Raw genomic sequence first — 22043 nt, 5'->3', positions numbered from 1 at the left:
CCGACAGGGTTACTGAACTCACCTTAAAAATAATGGACAACGATAGTGGAAATGCGGATGACTTCGTTGGGGAAGCAAGGTGCAGATGAGTCTCCAACATTATGATCTCAGTCATTTTTTCAGATCCTGCAGTCTTTCATCGTTTCTCAATATTTCTGTTTTCTGATTGTGGTGCACATCATTCCCCTAGAGGGAGTATTCATGGAAGGAAGCCTACCCCCGACTTCCTACAATGTTGTCCTTCCAGACTAGAACTACTGTGGGGAGATAAAAGTTGGCCTCACATTCACTATTAAGGTAGATTCTATATATGCAGAGACTCTTTATATCAGAAACATTTTTTTGAATGGTAATAGGATGGATTCATATTAGCTCTGCATATTGACCAATCACTGTAAATTTCATTTTCAAATTTTGTTTTACAGATGTAAGAAGATAATTTCAATGAAAAGTTTAAACTTATTCCTTCTAGATCTTTTAAAGTTAAATATCTTTTTAGAATATAATGGATTTAAAGATATAAAGGATCTATGGATATAAAGGATGATGTATTGTAGATTTTGAGAATATTCAAGATATATCAATATAGAATTTGAGAATCTTAGGAAGCAATAAAAGTTTAAACTTTAAATTTAAATACTTTTCTAGAATTTCATGGATCCATGAATATGGTAGGTTTTGAGTATATTCAAGCTCCATGAATATTGTAGAATATGAGAATCTTAGAGAGATTACAAATAAGATTAAGGTGAAACAGGTCAAACAAATTGACCAGGTAGATTCTATCATATTCTCAAATTCTAAAATATTCCCAGAATTTATTATCAAATTAATTTCGATTCCATAAGCCTAACATGTAATTGTGTTTTTTCATATAAATTCCCATCAAATTACTTCAATTCTATGAACTTAAATATGGTTTTTCATATTATGGTGATTGGAAATTGCAGGAAGAAGAAGATTGTTGTGAGGAAGCAGCAACGGAGGAGGTCGGAGGGTGGAAAGAAAGCTCCTACTGGCCATTCCTTTCAATTGTTATGTTCAGTAACTCACATAACATAGGAAACCTTCAAAGAAATCGTATGTACTATCGCATCAAACACAAGAAATTTTGAAATAGTGTTTATTGGGAGTATATCATTCTGAAATAATGTTTACTGTGAATATATCTGCATCTTTCCTCGACTATGACTCTCTTTTAGTGTCGCATATAACACATAAATTCTTAAATATGTTTATCTGGAGTGTATCCACATCGTTCCTGGACTATGACTCTTTTCGTGTGGTTTGATGTTTATCTTTTCTACTAATCATTGAAACTCTTCATGGAAACATTGTGATTTCTCTAGAGACTATACATAATGGATTTCCGCACTTTATGCCTTATGGCATTTTCTTTGCAACGTCTGGTGAAAATGATAGTTTATTTAATTCATGTAAGATTTCAAGAGGATAATGAGTTATTAAGGATGAGTTTATTAGGCCTATAAGCTAGATAGTGTATTATACGAAGTTTTAGGGGCTGATTCGATCTAAAGAAGGTGTTTATATTTCATTTAATCTTTTAATATTCTTATAATTTTGATAAATTAAAGTTTGAATACACTTATTATACAAGTTTATTAATTGCTTGAGTTTTTTATTGATTTCTTATTTATCATGAAACTGGTCGGCTCACATTCTTGACAGTTCAACCTAAAACCCTATTTATCAACACATTTCTCTCTGTCCTTTGTAAATCAAGTCCTGATGATAAGTCGTGGTCTAGACTCGAAACGTCGACAAAGAAAAATGAAAATTGTGGATTATCCGAGTTTAGATTCTAAAAAATGCACAATATCCTATCAATCAGTTCCCTCACTAAAGATAAGCATAAGAAATAAGTCTGGCTAGAGATCCACAGGTACATGGAGTAGCTAAGAAGAGAGGCCACTAGCGATAAGAAGTACATTGGTGGTCTTGTTATGGTCAAAACATGTTTCACATGCTTGAGAATGAGTTGGAAAAAGGTTCCAAGACCATATACTGAGAAGCTATGGAGGCAAGAGTCTGCTATCAGAACGACACCATGAATTAGTTTGGGGATTTCATTGCATAGTACCAAGCTCGGCATCAGTATGTGATGGAGAAGCATCAAGTGTAGGTTGTTGAGTTTGTATTTCCACAAACTTTTGAGTCATAATGCTTTGTATTGTTAGGCTGGCCTTGGCTTATTTTTTTCACATGGGTACATCTGGAAAATGTATATTATTTGTGAATATGTTGTAAGTGAAATTCCAAATGTCATTGGTGGAATGTTAACAGTCACTATGTAATGTAATGAGTTATTTGTAAAGAAGTTGAAGATCCATAAGGGTAGTCAAAGAATCACAAAGGGAATTTCAAGGGTCACCCTACCCTTTTTTATAAATAGAACCTCATAAATCATAGAGAGGGATTTTAGGAGCCAATATTTTGGCTAGGCTTAGGCTTAGAAAAGGCTTGGGAGTATTATGATGAGCCTTGAGTTCTCCACAACGTAGAGTAAGTATAATTCTTTGGAGGAGTGCGTTGTGGAGGTAAATCCTCTCTGCGGACAAAGGCGATCCCTACTAGCCCAGACCGGGTCTAGCAACAGTCAAACAATGCTATCATGCAAGTTCCTAATTGCAAATTAAAGGTGGATGATGGTAAATCCTCTTTGCGGACAGAGGCGATCCCTACTAGCCCAGACCGCGTCTAGCAACAATCAAACAATGCTATCACGGAAGTTCCTAATTGCAAATTAAAGGTGGATGATGAGAACCTACTTGGATTCCAACGCTAATATTCTTAGAAGAGACGTCGCTCTTGTTCCTTTGCTTTGGCCTGTCACGATCCCCACGATCTCCGTGATTGGGCACCTGCACATGCAAAGAATAACACGAATACAAGCATAAAATCCAAAGATGCAATTATATATCAGTCAGAAAATATATAACTCAACATCAAACATAGGACAATGAGAGTGGAACCATAACGATAGTCATCTATTATTGATAAATAACAAAGAATAATACAACCATTGTTCTGACGTCAAATCCTCCTTTGGCTGGGTATTCAGCTACACAAGTCTTGCAAAGCTTGTTGGGATGGGGAACAAACCTCTCTCTCTTTGGGTGACAAGAATCTCCTTACTTAGATTTGGCCTTATGGGTGCAAAGAAGGCTCCTGCAGCTTCAAACTCTTGAACTCCTGATATTCTCTATCACTATGCAGGAACTACTGACTAGAACTAGCTTGCTCAAGGCATAGAGGCAAGCTTTTATAGATAGAGAGGAAAGAGATAGTATCAACCACATTATTCATGGGATTGGCTTTATCGCTTGGAAACTTCCATGAAAGGTGGAAAACCATTTCCCTTCTATGGAGATTCGAAGCTAAACCATCCTAGCTCAACATAGATTCAGTTGGTAAATGGGTTAAGGAGAACCTTCAAAAGCTTGTTCGTTCAAAACTTTACTCAATTCGATTGGCGCGAGCGTGACTCTGAGACAGAGCGCCAATAGCACGCTCTCTTTAGAGGATTTCCCTCATTGGCGTGGGCAGTGAACTGTGGACCCGCGCTAATGAAAAAAGAGTTGTTTTCATGGGTATTCTGCAGGAGATGTCTTCAGGGCATATGAAGCTCATACTTAGAGGAATATGATGCAAGTGGTTTCAGGTCATGTCACTTCTCACAGGTCCCGGAATGAGTCCTCCAGTGTGCGGGTAAGGGGTAATAGGGACAGTGACAAATGGTGACAAATTGTTGTGTAACAGATGCCCCCTAAAGCATGAGGCCCAAGAGAGAGAGGGGTGAAATGCTTTACAAGAACATGCATGACTTAAAACACGGCTACCGAAGAACCTGCGTAAAGAAGTACAACTGATATCTCAAGTACATGATATATGTGGTATGGGCGCAGCCATCCATAACAGAGTACGTAATAATCTAGATCCATGGTATGGACACAGTCATCCTGAAAGGATAGATAAATAGACTCAGGCATGGTCGCAGCCATCCAGTGAATGAGTCATGTACTGATCATAATAAACCACAAATCGCAGCCTGGATTCCAACAAACAAAATCCAGGGTCTCTCGCCCCATCTCGACCCGAACAGAGTACAAGTTCAGGCAGGCGAATACATGAGTTGAAGTCGAACATGCATGAACATCATCTGATTACCAGTCAATGATGAAAACTGTTAACAGACACGAGAGGTACCACCAATAATGACAATGGCCCTCAAGGTACTATAGGTACAATCTACGACGTGCGAATAAGTGAGCTGGCATCAAACACCCGCAGAATCATTCTATCGGAGGCCAATGATGAAAACCACTCGTCGAACACGAAGAACCTTCCATTGAGGCATGCAGGCTCCAAGGCACCGGAAGGGAGTCTCTAGATCAGCTTCCTGGATAATGAACTGTAGTCGACAGGAAGTGACCTTGATCAAAGGTGGGTCATAATGTTTCCCACATCATTGACACGAGACAGAGGAAGAATGTTGTGGTGAATCAAAATTATGTGAGGTATCAGAGGGAGGCTTGTAATTATGTAGAGGTCAACTTCTCTTGAACATATCGGTGGCACGACTGTGGACTTGGCAGTATTTGACATCAACGGATCAAAGGTCATGGTGACAAGGCAATGGGTAGATGAGAGGTCAAACAGGATCACCCAAAACCCACGAAGGCAAGTGAAAAGTGAGATGAGATGTCTCCACCTAGACACGAAAGCAGACAAGTTCCATGTTCAAGAGCGACATACTACCGACACGACAATAATTATGGGTCCATTTTCCCCACCATTTCTGACGAGTACCCCGATTATTTTTAACAAGCTTGACGGGGATAACATATGCTTGTGAGCGTCATTTCGACGGAATCCGATGTCATTAAGTTTTTACGAGTCTGTCAAAGGAAGAACTCGACATCTTTTCTTGTTTAGAGAGTCTGAAAAGACAACATAAAAGAAAACTCCAGGGGGTCATTTTTCGTAAATTTGTATCTCTCGAGCCCGAAAAAGTATAAAACAATGCTCGAAAGAACCGCCCGACCATTACGATCGAGGAGTACTTTTCATATATAGTGACATCGACCTGAAAAAGTAAAAAAGCGATCAACATCACGTCGTTTTGTAGCCATTAACGAACCTGAAACGACAAGGGTCCGACGATCTTTTCGTTTTCACACGGTCGGAAAAGGGTTTAAAGATGACCGCCTCTTATTTACGTTTAACGAGTCAAGAGGAATAACTCGACAATATTTTCATATTTAGACGGCCAGAAAAGAGCTAAAAGTAGACCTCCATTTTTATTCTCTTTAACGAGTCAAAAAGGGAAAATACTCGGCAATCTTTTCATATTTTACGAGTCAGAAAATAGCTTAAAGGTGACTCATCCTAGAGGAACGAGTGGTATAAAGGGTAGCAACTGGTTCTGGCAATGGTGGAGCTGCTCAAAACATGTAATGGTCAAGAGGCTGGCTAATAAAACCACTCATCGCTGCGGCTCCTCAGGAAAGGAAAAACCACCAAGTGAGAGCATATGATTGGCCAAAGAGATGGTAGCAATAGAATGAAACAACCAAGACTCATTTAGCAAAATTTAACGGATAAATACAACAATCACGAGATGTAAAATGGGTATGGGTTCATTTTTACACAAGCTTGAACCATGGAGAACTTTTCTTGGATTCGGTTTCATGTTTACACAAGCTTGAACGAAAAACTATGCTTGTTATGAGTTCGCATGCCCCCAGCATAATGACACAAATCGAGGTACATGCCCCCCAAGCTTCATTGCATTCAGCGAGGTGGATGGAATGAAGGTTCACTTTCGAGATCTTGGAAAGACTCGACTTGGATTTTACGAGATCTTAATCAAAGACTCGATTGGTAAAAGGGGTTGTTTCATTTTTTAATGAGGTTGACACAGTAAAAGAACTATCCTCATAACCCTTGTTTCATTTTTTAATGATCTTGACACAAGATCAGGAACTATGCTCGACTCCTTGTTTCGTTTTTTAACGAGGTCGACACAAGATCAAAACTATCCTCGGCCAGATCCAGTTTCATTTTTTAAGGAGCTTGACATAGGAAAGCGAACTATGCTCTGTCCAGACCTAGTTTCATTTTTTAAGGAGCTTGACATAGGAAAGGATCTATGCTCCGCCCGAACTTCATCATAATGAATAGGAAGTTGAGGCTCCCAAGAGTGCCACTCCTGATGGAAGGCCAACATCTTGGAGGTCAGGGCCCAATGCCTCCAAGACACTATGCACGACGGCGGCATCACTGGATCCAGGCACGGGATAGGTGGCCACATAGTTGATATGCGGTGGGGTAGATGCAACTGGTTGATGAAAACCAGGAGGGGATGACAACTGTGCAGGAGGCACCTGGGGACGGACAAACGAAAATTGATCTATCGTCACTATTCTTCCATCGTGTAGAAAGAAAACCACCCGGAAAAGTGAAGAGACCAGGGTCCCCATTGTATAAACATAGTCATGGCCAAGGAGAAGACTGAAGTCTAAAGCACCTTGGGTAACCGATACGTCTATATAGACGGTCTTGCCTCCCAAAGTAACAGGGAACTGTGGAAGGATCCCTAATGGTTGACTAGTTCCTCCATCAAAATCCATCAAATTCAGTGCGACTCGCACAAGCTGTGGGCAACCCAAGGCTTGCTAGGTAGTAGCAGGCATAAGACTAACCAATGCTCCCTCATCCAACACAGTGCCAGGTAGCACCTTATTATAGGCATGTACCGTGACCCAGAAAGGCACATGGGATGGAAGGGGGGAGGTAGTCAAAGGACTCCAGTCAAAGGAAACGACTGAACTACTTGGTGGGGGAATCATATGATTGACACCCTTCTCTAAAGGAACTGAAGCAGGATGCTCAGGAGCAGCTGGGATAGGAGAGTCATTTCCGGACTCAGGAGAATCTGGAGACGAGAAGAACATGGGAGTGATGCTCTTCCGAAACAGAGTGATTGACGGGTGGTGAACTCGAGTCGACACTCTTTCTGACCAATGATTGGTCTAGAATAGGCTGGGCACAACCAGGTTCGGGAAGAGGAGGCTGGAAAAGAGAAGAATATGAATCAATCTCTTTGTCAGCAGGGGAATGATCTGTGGCTATAGAGAGACGTTGATAACCAACGGGAAGTTGGGGTGAAGGAGTTGTAAGACTTTCCAAGACAATGGAGGCTTTATCCATGAGTGGACAAAGGTGAAGGGGATGATTGCCTTCACAAAGTCTACAGGGGATTCGAATCTTCCCTTTTCCCTTACCATTCCCGACTGATAAGGTAGCATCACCGTGAGCTTAAGAGGATCATAAGGGACGGGCCGGATCGCGAGACCATACTTCTAGTACCCTAGGAATGCCAGGACAATCACAAAGAAGATGGTCCTCCTTGCATAATCGACAAGGAATCTTGACCTTCCGCGGAGGAACGGAAGGTGGCCCGACTTCAGGTGTACTCGAGGGGGTAGCTGCACTTGTAACCTCTCCCTTAGGAGCCTTCTTCTTCGTCATATTCTTCTTCTTCTTCTTAGCCACCAGGTTACTTGAATCGAGACTTTCACCAGGCGAAGTAGAAGATGAGAACGTAGAAGTAGGCGTAGAAGGGGAGAGATCCACCTTAGAATCAACATGATGTTGTTCAGGTGGAGGGACGGATTTACTAGACGGTGAGATGGCAGGGATCAAAGAGGTTGAGAACAACCAAACCGGCAACCCAACAGTTAACCCTGGGAGGCACAACGTTGCCATATAAGGAGCACCAACATTTCCAAAAGGAGCGAAATGACCAGGGTTCCCGTCAGAGGGGGTCCCTGGGTTGGTGAACCCCAGAAAAGTTGCCATTGAGAACGAAAAGAAGCCTACTCAAGCTAACGCAAACAAGATCTAACCAGTTAATGTTAATCGCGGCCAAATAAAATTTTAAGACACAAGGACACAACTTGACCTTTTCATGTTTTAAGAGTCGAGAAAAGGACAAAAAGATGACTCTAGTCTCCTTCGAATGTTTAATGAGCCCGAAGTGACAAATGCTCAGATGAGACTTTTCGTTTAAGGAGTCTGAAAAGGACCAAAAGTGACTACTCTAGAGAACTAGGCAAAAGGGTTTACCAAACAAATCCGTAAAATTGCATATACACCTTGGCAGTCATATGAAAACCAAGGACTTCCCGTACAGCAGTCAATCTTCCCGAATGCTGTGTTCGGTGCGTTACGGCTTGTAAGGCGGCACACACTTCTTCCTGTGGATAAAGGATGATAACCTAGTGGGGTCTCCCCATATACTCGACGGTACGTGGGAGCTCAAGTCCGTGCTAGACCACTATCGAGTCACAAAAGGAGGAATCACCCAACCGTAATGTGAAACAACATTGACTAGGTTTAACGACGCCAGGGCACGTCTCTAGCCTATACCTCTAATCAGTGAGCGTTATGTTCCAATAAGTTTTTAAGTTCATTCAGTTCATTTTATGGTTGATCTTTGATTAGGTTTCGATTTCCAGGTCCTACCATATGTAATCTCTCACAATTCCTTAAATGCAAACTATATGCCAAAGAATATCATTTCGTTCGATGAATACTAACTACGAGAGAGTTGAGAATTTTTCAAACAAAATGACCACAAACAATCAAGAACCACTCTAATGCAGCTAATGACAAATAAACAAAACCTTTTTTTTTGTTTTAAATCACTAATCAATGAAAAGCTTCTAATTTCAATTAACTAATTCAACGCAAAAGAGATTGTTCGTTTTCTTTTCAATGGAAAAGTGGACTAAACAAATTTTGAGAGATAGTAACACCGAGTAAAAATACAAATTTCACTCAATGAGAACACAATCGAATCTCCAAAACACCAAAACAGTCCTTCAAACCAAGAAGAAAAGACTTCTACGAGCTATGTAATCTAAGCCCAAACAAAGTCAAGCGACATCCAAGCGAAAAAGGAGAAAATCACTTGAATATCAATAAAAGGCTTTGACAACTACTGATCAAGCGCAAAAAGGTAATCACAAAGTCGACTGGACAATCAAAGAACCCAAGACTGCTCTAGAAGGCTCGACGCACAAAGCCACTAGATGCCCTAGGGCTAAAATGTGAAATCGATAGAAAAAGGCAAACACCCGAAGGATGGAGGTCTAAAAACAATCAAACAAGGATCAAACACACTCCAGTAATTGAAAAAGACGTGGTAAGATACCAATCCAAGCTCAAAGGGCTCGAAAACAAGCAAACTAGAAAAGTTGACAGACCTGGCGCGACTGTCAGGCTGCAACTCGTCCTTTTATGGGATTGACACGGGTTGTCTTTGAGAAACTTGCGCCAATTGGCTCAACTGTAAGGCTAAAAAGCGCGCTAATCAGGTTTGCTAGATCAAAAACGAAAACAAGCAATCCAGGGCTTGAAAACAGTATCCAGGCAGACCAGGAAGCAAGAGACAGCAAGAAATCTAACCCAGAAAGCTATCTAAGCAATCAAACGAGAAACCAAATAGACAAGACTCCCCAGCGGAGTCGCCAAATTGTTGTGGAGATATATCCCCTCTGCGGACAGAGGCGATCCCTACTAGCCCAGACCGGGTCTAGCAACAATCAAACAATGCTATCACGCAAGTTCCTAATTGCAAATTAAAGGTGGATGATGAGAACCTACTTGGATTCCAACGCTAATATTCTTAGAAGAGACGTTGCTCTTGTTCCTTTGCTTCGGCCGGTCACGATCCCCACGATCTCCGTGATTGGACACCTGCACATGCAAAGAATAACAGGAATACAAGCATAAAATCTAATAGATGCAGCTATATATCAGTCAGAAAAGATATAACTCAACATCAAACATATGACAATGAGAGTGGAACCATAATGATAGTCATCTATTATTGATAAATAACAAAGAAGAATACAACCATTGTTCTGACATCAAATCCTCCTTTGGCTGGGTAGTTAGCTACACAAGTCTTGCAAAGCTTGTTGGGATGGGGAACAAGCCTCTCTCTCTTTGGGTGACGAGAATCTCCTTACTTAGATTTGGCCTTATGGGTGCAAAGAAGGCTCTTGCAGCTTCAAACTCTTGAACTCCTGGTATTCTCTATCACTATGCTGGGACTACTGACTAGAACTAGCTTGCTCAAGGCATAGAGGCAAGCTTTTATACATAGATAGGAAAGATATAGGATCAACGACATTATTCATAGGATTGGCTTTATCACTTGGAAACTTCCATGAAAGGTGGCAAACCATTTCCCTTCTATGGAGATTCGAAGCCAAACCATCCTAGCTCAACATAGATTCAGTTGGTGAATGGGTTAAGGAGAACCTTCGAAAGCTTGTTCGTTGAAAACTTTACTCAATTCAGTTGGCGCGAGTGCGACTCTAAGACAGAGCGCCAATAGCGTGCTCTCGTTAGAGGATTTCCCTCATTGGCGCAGGCAGTGAACTGTGGACCCACGCTAATGCAAAAAAAGCTGTTTTCATGGGTTTTCTGCAGGAGATGTCTTCAGGGCATATGAAGCTCATACTTAGAGGAATATGATGCAAGTGGTTTCAGGTCATGTCATTTCTCACAGGTCCCAGAATGAGTCCTCCAATGTGCGGGTAAGGGGTAACAGGGACGGTGAAAAAGGGTGACAAATTGCTGTGTAACACTCCTTCTATACTCCCGCATGCCACCACCTTGTTGTCTGATCGTGCCGTCATCATTGTCCTTCCCACCACTCCTCGGCCTGACCTTCCTTTCGCCATCTTTCCTTACCAAACAACGGTGCCTCTCCGTGTACTTATTAGCTCTCAATTGTGCTGGACTGGCCTGTCCTTGTTCCATCATACCTCTGATGTCGCCATTATGGTGCATTAACTTCTCCGTCACCCTGATCAGGGGCAATATAAGTATTTTTTAAACTATATATATATTTAATGTAAATTAAATTTTTAAATATATAAATTATTTTAGTGTGTTAAAAATTTTCAAGATAGTTTGATTGGGTAGTTTATATTATTCAAAACTACTATTCCAACAAATCTCTATTGAATGTTGGGTAAAATTAAACCAAAAATATACTTGGAAAAAACAAAATATAAAATATTTACACTACATAATTATTTTTGTTTTAAAATTAAAAATTTGTACTCTTTACTATTAATATTACATTTAGATTTTATATTTATTATATCAAACACCATGAAAAATTGTATATGTAAATATGCTTTAAGAATATAGCCATATGTCAATTTGTATATATTGTACAAATTAATTATTAATTTATGTTTTTTAAATTTCAATATGGTTTCAAAACATAAAAATGAACTTTACAACCCTAATGTTATAAGATGGCCACTACCCATGAGAGGAAACAAGAATTTATACTCAATATTTTATAAAAGATTGTCTTTTATATACATCTTATATTCCATTGAATCTCTCATCATTTTATTATTATGTTGGTGAAATTACATTTTTGAGACTAAGACTCCTTTTCAAAAGTCACCATGTTATGAGAGAGATATACGCAATTGTCATAAATATAATGGGATGAATAGGGGAAATACCCAATAAACATCAAATGATTGGAAAATTTTGGAAGTGATTCTAAGAGCCTTTTAAAAATATCCAATAATCATCAAATGAGTAGAAATTTTTGGAAGTGATTACAAAAGTCCCTTAAAATGATAAGAATTACTAAAGGTAAAGACTTTGTGAAACATGACTATGAAGAATTTTACTTCACATGGTTTGCATTGTATTAGGCTTGATTGCATCATCAACAAGTATTTAAATTGTAATTATATTTATTTAGGGTCTTTTGCATATTTACATTTAGATGTCCATGTAGGGATCAATACCGTCATTAATTTTAATTACAATATCAATATTAGAAATAGGATTTTACAATGATGATGATTGTTGTGAATGGTAAAGGTTTTTGGAGACTTGTTTTAACATAGTTATCTACTGTTTACCTAAGGGTTGTCTCATGTTATAATAGCAAAGTTGTGGTTCTAGTTGTAGATGACATGGGCTTGATGAGGCATGTTCTAGGGTGGGTGTCTTCTTGTGGCACAACGTATTTGAGGGTTTGCCTTACATATGTATGCCAATGATTATGACATGCAACTCAAAACTTATGGAACTTGCATAGTTCTGTTGTCTATAAAATAATTGTTTTTGGACCCAACTTTACGGATAAACCTACTTAAGTTGGATTTAAAAGGTTACATGACATATGATGACCTAGTATGTGGGGATAACTTAGTGTGAAATTTCTCTCATACTCATAATTTAATCGTAATTTTCTTGAATGATATGAAGATTAGAGTTTCCTTCAATAATATAGAAATCAAATTTTTCAATAAACTAAATTTTGAGTATTTTACATTTAATATAATTTTGAGAGAATATATATATATTTTTATATAGGAAACATATCAACCATTAACACTTTCCCACAAAAATAAGATCTAATATAATATCCATTCACTATCCATCCAAAACATATAAAATTTTCCTAATAAAACTTTATATTCATTAAGAAAATTAAAACAAACTTTATATTTATTAATAAAATTAAAACAAAAACATTTTTTTAAAGAAATAATCATTAAAAAATATTCAAAAGTATTTATTCTTCTTAATCATTAAATGTGTTTCCCTCGACGAGGGATCTTAGTTGAGGATAAATCCAAATAGTCAATATAACATCCGCATACATACTGTGAGGTTTGAACCCACAACATGCTATGCCTATTTTATGTTAAACCAATATTCAGCTACAACCTCTAATAGCCTCCTACCCTTAGGTTTGAATAGACAACCAGGATGTTTGTTTTGTGCTAAACTAGGTGATGCTCATTTTGTATTTTTCTAAAACAGGAGCTTGATAGTTAACGACACCAGCCTATTGTAGGGTTCGGATATTGGATGAGGATAAATCTAAATAGTCAACAGAACACCGGCATAATATGGGGTTTGAATTCATATCCACGGCCTGCGATGCTTTTTTTTGTATTTGTCCCAAACACAAAATTGATAGAAAAATACAATTGCCTAGCGTGGGGTTTGAACCCACGACATGAGATGATTTTTGTGTGTTAAACTTAGTGATGGTTGTTTCGTATTTTGCCAAAATAGGGGCTTGAGAATAAGAAATCCCTATGGTTCTAACAAACAGGAGCTCGAGAATAGGAAATCCTGACAGCCCAAATAAAAAGAACAAAGATATTTTATTTCAAAATATGCACTAGTGTTAGAAGAAACTAGAATTAATTCCAACTACCGAGAACCAACATTCAACAGTGATTTTAATGCAGTTTCTACAAATTGTTGACAAAGGGGCAAACTTCTTCAGGAAGCTACCACCCGAATTGATATCTAGAACCTTCTTAGTCATGTATAAATACCTGTATGATCGATGAATGATTGTATGTTGTGAGTTGTTTGAATGTGCTTTATGTTGTGCGTTTATGTGTCTCTATGCTCTCTGATATGGTAGCATGGTGAGCGTTGTGTGAGGCTCAGTGGTGTGAGTTAGAGCTCTATGGTGTTGAGTAATGTGAAGAAGCAGTTGAGTTCCAAGTTCTGTGTGTAGTGTTTAGTATTTGAGTCTCTGCTCTCTCTGATTTGAAGGGGAAATGAGTCATTGTTATGTTTGAGTCTCCGCTCTCTTTCTGAGTAAGAGGAGTATTTTGTATTTGTGAGTGTGGCGGCCGTGGCAGAGAACAACAAGGGATAGCGGTGCTGATGACCGCGTTGGCTGCTTATGAGAGACACTGCTGATTGTGTGAGCTGTTGGCGCTGCTGCTATTCATAATAGTAATTTGTGTTTAATTCTTTCTTGCTTGTTTTTATTGTGGCGCAGAGACATACACTGCATTGGGTGCTACTAAAAAATTTGGACAGAACAAGTTATGTTCATTTCTTTGAATATTGTGTCGCTGCATTTTTATATAACCGTAACTGGACTAAGATTAAAGAATCTGTTTTTTATAAGACTGTAACTAGATCAAGATTCTGATTTGAGTTCTATGTATCAGTTGAAATTCCAGTCATCCAATTTAACTGCTCTTTTGACTAAAAAAAAATGGAAATTTTTAATAGTGAAAAGGAGTTAAGATTTTTATGGTGCATGAGTGGTGAAAAGGTTTCTGAGATTTAGTGAAAATTGGTGCATTTGGATTTAGATTTGGTGGTATTTTGGAAATTGGATAAAGTTTTTTGTTTTCATCATGGAAAATTTGTTGCTTGATACTTATATGAATGAATCCACCAAACTTGATGGAGAAAATTATGTGAATTGGAAATTAAAGTTAATGACTATTTTAGAAGGAAATAATTTGTGGTCCATTATGAGTGGGGATGAGCCCAAACCCACTGTTGTAGGTTCTATTCTAAATTGGGAAAGAAGGGAGACAAAATCAAAGGTGTTGTTGCATATGTCCGTAAAGGACAACATTATTCCTCACATCAGAGATTGCAAGACATCAAAAGAAACATGGGATACACTGAAGGGTTTGTATGAAACAACAAATAGAACCCAAATCTTATTTTTGAAGACTAAGCTTTTATCTCTAAAAATGGAAGCAAATGAAAATACAAGCAATTTCATATCTCGTGTCAAAGATTTAAGTGATAAGTTAGGAGATATTGGTGAAAAGGTGTCTAGTACTGACTTAGTCACCATCATATTAAATGGCTTACTGCAAGATTATCAAATTTTTGTTTCAAGTCTTGCAGCTAGAGGGAAACCCCCTACATTTGTTGAATTGACAGGAATTCTTCTACAAGAGGAGGAGAGGATGAAGAGATTTAATTTGGGCTCTAGCAGTTCAGATTTGGCATTGGTAGCTAAGGGCAAATATCCATACAGAGGCAAGCCATGGGACAAGAACAAAGGAGGCAAGTTTTAAGCAAAACAAAAAGGTATTACACAATCTAAATTTCCAATCCATAAGAGAAATGATGAGTGTTATTATTGTGGCAAACCTGGGCATCATTCTAAAGATTGTTATAAAAGGAAATATAATGAGTTTAGGCAAAAAAAAAATGCATATTGGAAATATTGTCGACAAAGATACCTCAATTAGTGATGGATTTAAAAATCTTAAATCTTTTGTTTCTGATGTTGCATTGTCTATGGAAAATGATGATGTGAATGCTTGGTTCATTGATTCTGGTGCATCACTCCATATGTCTTGTAATAAGGAGTGGTTTGATGAATATCATGAAAACATTGATGGAACATATGTTTGCCTAGGAGATAACAGATCACTCAAAGTTCAAGGTTATGGAGTAATAGGTGTGAATTTGCCTAATGGACAAGAGAAACAGATCCATAATGTGATGTATGTTCCTGATATCAAAAAGAATTTAATTTCTATTTCTACTATTACTGACCAAGATTTGAAGGTGGAATTTATTAAATCAAAATGTGTAGTGAAAGACATTCAAGATGAGTACAAGGTTATTGCCACAGGAACTAGAGTTGGAGGCTTGTATAAGTTGGATGTGACCAGGAAAAGTCATCAAGCTTTGGCATCTACAAAAATATCAACAGTAGATTTATGGCATCAAAGGTATGGACATCTAAATCACAAAGATTTAATGCTACTTCAAAAGAAAACAATGGTTGAAGGTCTTCTTGTCTTGAAGAATGATCATGTTGAATGTGAAGCATGTGTACTCGGCAAGCAACATAGGGAGGAATTTCCCATACATAAAGAAAAAAGGCAAAGGGAAATACTTGAATTAGTTCATACTGATGTATGTGGACCTATGAAAACTAGATCTATTGGTGGAGCATGGTATTTTTTTATTTTTGTGGATGATAGATCTAGGTATATATGGGTTTATTTCATAAGAAAGAAGAGTGATGTTTTTGAGTACTTTAAAGAATTTAAGAATATGGCAGAAAAACAAACTGGTAATTACATCAAAATTTTGAGATCTGATGAAGGGGGAGAATTGAAATCAAGAGAATTTACTCAATATTGTAAAAGCAATGGGATTCTACAACAATTTACAGTGCCACATACACCTCAGCAAAATGGAGTTGCTGAGAGGAAAAACAGAAGACTAGCTGAATGTGCACGTAGTATGCTTCAAGGTAAAAATATCTCTAATTTGTTTTGGGCTGAAGCAATTAATACTACTGTTTATTTTAAAAATAGAAGTCCAACCAAAAATTTAGAGCTTAAAACACTTTTTGAAGCATTTTATGGGTACAAACCAAAAGTGAGACATTTAAGAGTTTTTGGTTGCAAGGCATTTGCTCATATTCCAAAAGATGAAAGAAGAAAACTTGATGCAAAGTCAATTAAGTGCATATTTATTGGTTATTGTGATAATCATAAAGCATACAAGTTGTTTGATCCCAGTACTCATAGACTGCTTGCAAGTAGGGATGTGGTGTTTCATATGAATAAAAATGAAGGTGATAAAATAAATAATACTAGTGTATGGCATGATATTGATGATTATTTCAAAATATATACAAGTGTTGAACAAGAACAAGAACAAGCACAGGAACAGGTATAAGTTCAAGAGCAAGTAGGATCAAGCAGTCATGATACTCCAAAGACAGGAGAGGAGACTCTGCAAAGAAATAAATATGAAAGTAGTAAAACTCCAAGAAGGTCATCACATCAAAGTCGGGTACCTGTAAAGTATAAAGATTATGCATTAATGTCTCATGTTTTGAATGTTGTAGAACCTTCAAGCTATGATGAAGCTAAAGAATATGAAGAATGGAGAAATGCAATGAATGAAGAATATAACTCTATAATGAAGAATGACACATGGGAATTAACAGAATAGCCTAAAAACAAAGTTCCCATAGGATGCAAATGGCTTTATAAATCTAAATTTAATGCTGATGGAAGTATTGATAAACATAAAGCTAGATTGGTTGCAAAAGGATATTCACAAAAGGAGGGAATTTCTTATGAAGATACTTTTGCACTTGTAGCTAAGTTAAACACAATTAGAATCATGATTGCATTAGCTACAAAATGTAATTGGGAAATTCATTAGTTAGATGTCAAATCTACATTTTTGAATGGTGAGTTAAAAGAATAATTTTATTTAGTACAACCTGAAGGGTTTGTAAAACAGGGACAGGAGCATCTAGTTTGCAGGTAAAAGAAAGCTTTATATGGCTTGAAACAAGCACCAAGATCATGGTCTGTGAAAATTGATTCTTTCTTCTATGAGAAAGGTTTTATGAGAAGCAAGAATGATCCTAACTTATACATTAAGGAAGATGAAGACAAGAATGTTGCTTTAATATCTGTATATGTTGATGATCTTATCATAACAGGAAATGCATGCAAGTTGATTGAAGAAATTAAAAATCAGTTGTCACATGTATTTGAGATGAAGGATCTTGGTGAATTGCATTATTGTTTAGGTCCTGAAGTTTTGGAGGGAACGTGGTAAGACACTAATCACCCAAAGAAAATATACAAGGGAAATCGTTAAAAGATTCAATATGATTGAATGCAAAGCAACATCTACTCCTTTACAACAAAATGTCAAATTGTGCAGTGATGATGGAACCAAAGAGGTGAATGGAACTATGTACCTCAACTGGTGGGAAGTCTAAACTATCTCACCACTACCAAGCCAGATATAGCATATTCTGTCAGCATACTTAGTTAGTTCATGGCTAAGCCTTGTGAAAGCCATTGGAAAGCAGCAAAGAAAGTCCTTCGATATCTGAAGGGAACACTTAATTTTGGTATTATGTATACTAATGAATTTGATGTTGAATTGGTAGGTTATTCGGATTCTCACTCGACTAGAAATCTAAATGATAGGAAATATACTACTGGATATGTGTTCAATATTGGTTCAGGACCAATATCATGGAGTAGTAAGAAACAACCAACTCTTTCATTGTCATCCACTGAAGCTGAATATACAGCTATATGTAGTGCTACCTATGAAGCAATATGGCTTAGGAGGATACTTGAAGATGTTGGAGAAACACAACAAGCACCTACAGTAATCAGATGTGACAATCAAAGCACTATCAAATTGGAAAACAATCCTATATATCATGCAAGAACAAAACACATTGAGACACAACATCATTTTGTAAGAGAAAAATTGCAATCAAAAGAAATTGACTTATCATATTGTAATACAAATGAAAATGTGGTTGACATATTCACCAAGCCTCTTAGAAAGGCTAAATTTGAAATGTGTAGAAGTAAGTTGTGCATTGTAGAAAATCCAAATTATGTTGTAAGCCTAGCTGAGACTTAGACCAGTAGGCATATCAGATGTTTGTTATATAGTTGGAATTAAGGGGGAGTGTTAGAAGGAACTAGAATTAATTCCAACTACCCAGAACCAACATTCAACAGTGATTTTAATGCAGTTTCTAGAAATTGTTGACAAAGGGGCAAACTTCTTCAGGAAGCCACCGCCTGAATTGATATCCAGAACCTTCTTCATCCTGTATAAATACCTATATGATCGATGAATAAATGTATGTTGTGAGTTGTTTGAATGTGCTTAATTTTGGTATTATGTATACGAATGAATTTGATGTTGAATTGGTAGGTTATTATGATTCTAACTGGGCTGGAAATCTAGATGATAGGAAATCTACTACTAGATACGTGTTCAATATTGGTTCAGGACCAATATCATGGAGCAGTAAGAAACAACCAACTGTTTCATTGTCATCCACTGAAGCTAAATATAAAGCATTATGCAGTGCTACCTGTGAAGCAATATGGCTTAGGAGGATACTTGAAGATGTTGGAGAAACACAACAAGCACCTACAGTAATCAGATGTGACAATCAAAGCACTATCAAATTGGCAAACAATCCTATATATCATGTAAGAACAAAACACATTGAGACACAACATCATTTAGTAAGAGAAAAATTGCAATCAAAACAAATTGACTTATCATATTGTAATACAAATGAAAATGTGGCTGACATATTCACCAAGCCTCTTGGAAAGGATAAATTTGAAATGTGTAGAAGTAAGTGTTATAAGAAACTAGAATTAATTCCATCTACCCGGAACCAACATTCAACAGTGATTTTAATGCAATTTCTAGAAATTGTTGAGAAAGGGGCAAATTGCTTCAGGAAGCCACCACCCGAATTGATATCCAGAACCTTCTTCATACTGTATAAATACATATATGATCGATGAATGAATTTATGTTGTGAGTTGTTTGAATGTGCTTTATGTTGTCTGTTTATGTGTCTTTGTGCTCTCTAATATGGTATCAGAGCCGTGCAGCGGAAGCGTGGTGAGTGTCGTGTGAGGCTCGGTGGTGTGAGTTAGAGCTTTGTGGTGTTGAGCAATGTGAAGAAGCAGTTGAGTTCCAAGTTCTGTGTGTAGTGTTCAGTCTTTGTGTCTCCGCGCTCTCTGATTTGAAGAGGCAATGAGTCATTGTTATGTTTTAGTCTCCGCTCTCTTACTGAGTAAGAGGAGTATTTTGTATTTATGAGTGTGGAAGCAGTGGCAGAGAACGACAAGGGATAGGGGCGCTGATGACCACGTTGGCTACTTATGAGAGACAATGTTGATTGTGTGAGCTGCTGGTGCTACTGCTATTGGTAACAGTAATTTGTGTTTAATTCTTTCTTGCTTGTTTTTATTGTGGCGCAGAGATATATACTGCATTGGGTGCTGCTCAAAAATTTGGACAGAACAGTTATGTTTTTTTCTTTGAAGATTGTGTCGCTGCATTTTTATATAACCGTAACTGGACTAAGATTAAAGAATCTGTTTTTTATAAGAGTGTAACTAGATCAAGACTCTAATTTGAGTTCTGTGTATCAATTGAAATTCCATCCATCCAATTTAACTGCTTTGTGACTAAAAGAAAAATGGAAATTTTTAATAGTGAAAAGGAGTTAAGATTTTTATGGTGCATGAGTGGTGAAAAGGTTTATGTGATTGAGTGAAAATTGGTGCATTTTGATTTAGATTTGGTGGTATTTTGGTGATTGGATAAAGTTTTTTTTTTTTCATCATGGCAAATTTGTTGTTTGATACTTATATGAATAAATCCACCAAACTTGATGGAGAAAATTATGTGAATTGGAAATTAAAGTTAATGACTATTTTAGAAGGAAATAATTTGTGGTCCATTGTGAGTGGGGATGAGCCCAAACCCACTGTTGCAGGTTCTATTCCAGATTGGGAGAGAAGGGAGACAAAATCAAAGGTGTTGTTGCATATGTCCGTAAAGGACAACATTATTCCTCACATCAGAGATTGCAAGACATCAAAATAAACATGGGATACGCTGAAGGGTTTGTATGAAACAACAAATACAAACTGAATCTTGTTTTTGAAGACTAAGCTTTTATCTCTAAAAATCGAAGAAAATGAAAATATAAGCAATTTCATATCTCATGTCAAAGATTCAAGTGATAAGCTAGGAGATATTGGTGAAAAGGTGTCTAGTAATAACTTAGTCACCATCATATTAAATGGATTAGTGCAAGATTATCAAATTTTTGTTTCAAGTCTTGCAGCTAGAGAGAAACCCCCTACATTTGTTGAGTTGATAGGAATTCTTCTACAAGAGGAGGAGAGGATGAAGAGCTTTAATTTGGGCTCTAGCAGTTCAGATTTGGCATTGGTGGCTAAGGGTAAATATCCATACAGAGGCAAGCCATGGGACAAGAAAAAAGGAGGCAAGTTTCAAGCAAAACAAAAAGGTATGACATGGTCTAAAGTTCAAATCCATAAGAGAAATGATGAGTGTTATTATTGTGGAAAACCTGGGAATCATTCTAAAGATTATTATAAAAGGAAATATAATGAGTCTAGGCAAAGAAACAAAAGGCATATTGGAAATTATGTGGACAAAGATACCTCAATCAGTGATGGATTTAAAAATATTAAATTATTTGTTTCTGATGCTACATTGTATGTGGAAAATGATGATGTGAATGCTTGGTTCATTGATTCTGTTGCATCACTCCATATGTCTTGTAATAAGGAGTGGTTTGATGAATATCATGAAAACATTGATGGAACATATGTTCGCCTAGGAGATAACAGATCACAAAAATTTCAAGGTTATGGAGTAATAGGTGTGAATTTTCCTAATGGACAAGAGAAAAAGATCCATAATGTGATGTATATTCCTTATATCAAAAAGAATTTAATTTATGTTTCTACTATTACTGACCAAGATTTGAAGGTGGAATTTTTTAAATCACAATGTGTAGTGAAAGACATTCAATATAAGTACAAGGTTATTGCCATAGGAACTAGAGTTGGAGGCTTGTATAAGTTGGATGTGACCAGGAAAAGTCATCAAGCTTTGGCATCTACAAAAATATCAACAGTAGATTTATGGCATCAAAGGTATGGACATCTAAATAACAAAGATTTAATCCTACTTCAAAAGAACACAATGGTTGAAGGTCTTCCTCTATTGAAGAATGATCATGTTGAATGTGAAGCATGTGTACTTGGCAAGCAACATAGGGAGGAATTTCATATACATAAAGAAAAAAGGCAAAGGGAAATACTTGAATTAGTTCATATTGATGTATGTGGAACTATGCAAACTAGATCTATTGGTGGAGCATAGTATTTTCTTATTTCTGTGGATGATAGATCTAGTTATACATGGGTTTATTTCGTAAGAAAGAAGAGTGATGTTTTTGAGTACTTTAAAGAATTTAAGAATATGGTAGAAAAACAAACTGGTAATTACATAAAAATTTTGAGATCTGATGAAGGGGGGGAATTGAAATCAAGAGAATTTAATCAATATTGTAAAATCAATGGGATTCTACAACAATTTACAGTGCCGCATACACCTCAGCAAAATGGAGTTGCTGGGAGGAAAAGCAGAACACGAGTTGAATGTGCACGTAGTATGCTTCAAGGTAAAAATATCTCTAATGTTTTTTGGGTTGAAGCCATTAATACTACTGTTTATTTGAAAAATAGGAGTCCAACCAAAAGCTTAGAGCTTAAAACACCTTTTGAAGCATTTTATGGGTACAAACCAAA

The sequence above is a fragment of the Pinus tabuliformis genome, chromosome 7 (genome assembly GCF_031772625.1).
Source record: "Pinus tabuliformis cultivar Carrire ecotype Pingquan chromosome 7, CPIR1, whole genome shotgun sequence".
NCBI lineage: Eukaryota > Viridiplantae > Streptophyta > Pinopsida > Pinales > Pinaceae > Pinus > Pinus tabuliformis.
This window is presented reverse-complemented; position numbering follows the sequence as displayed.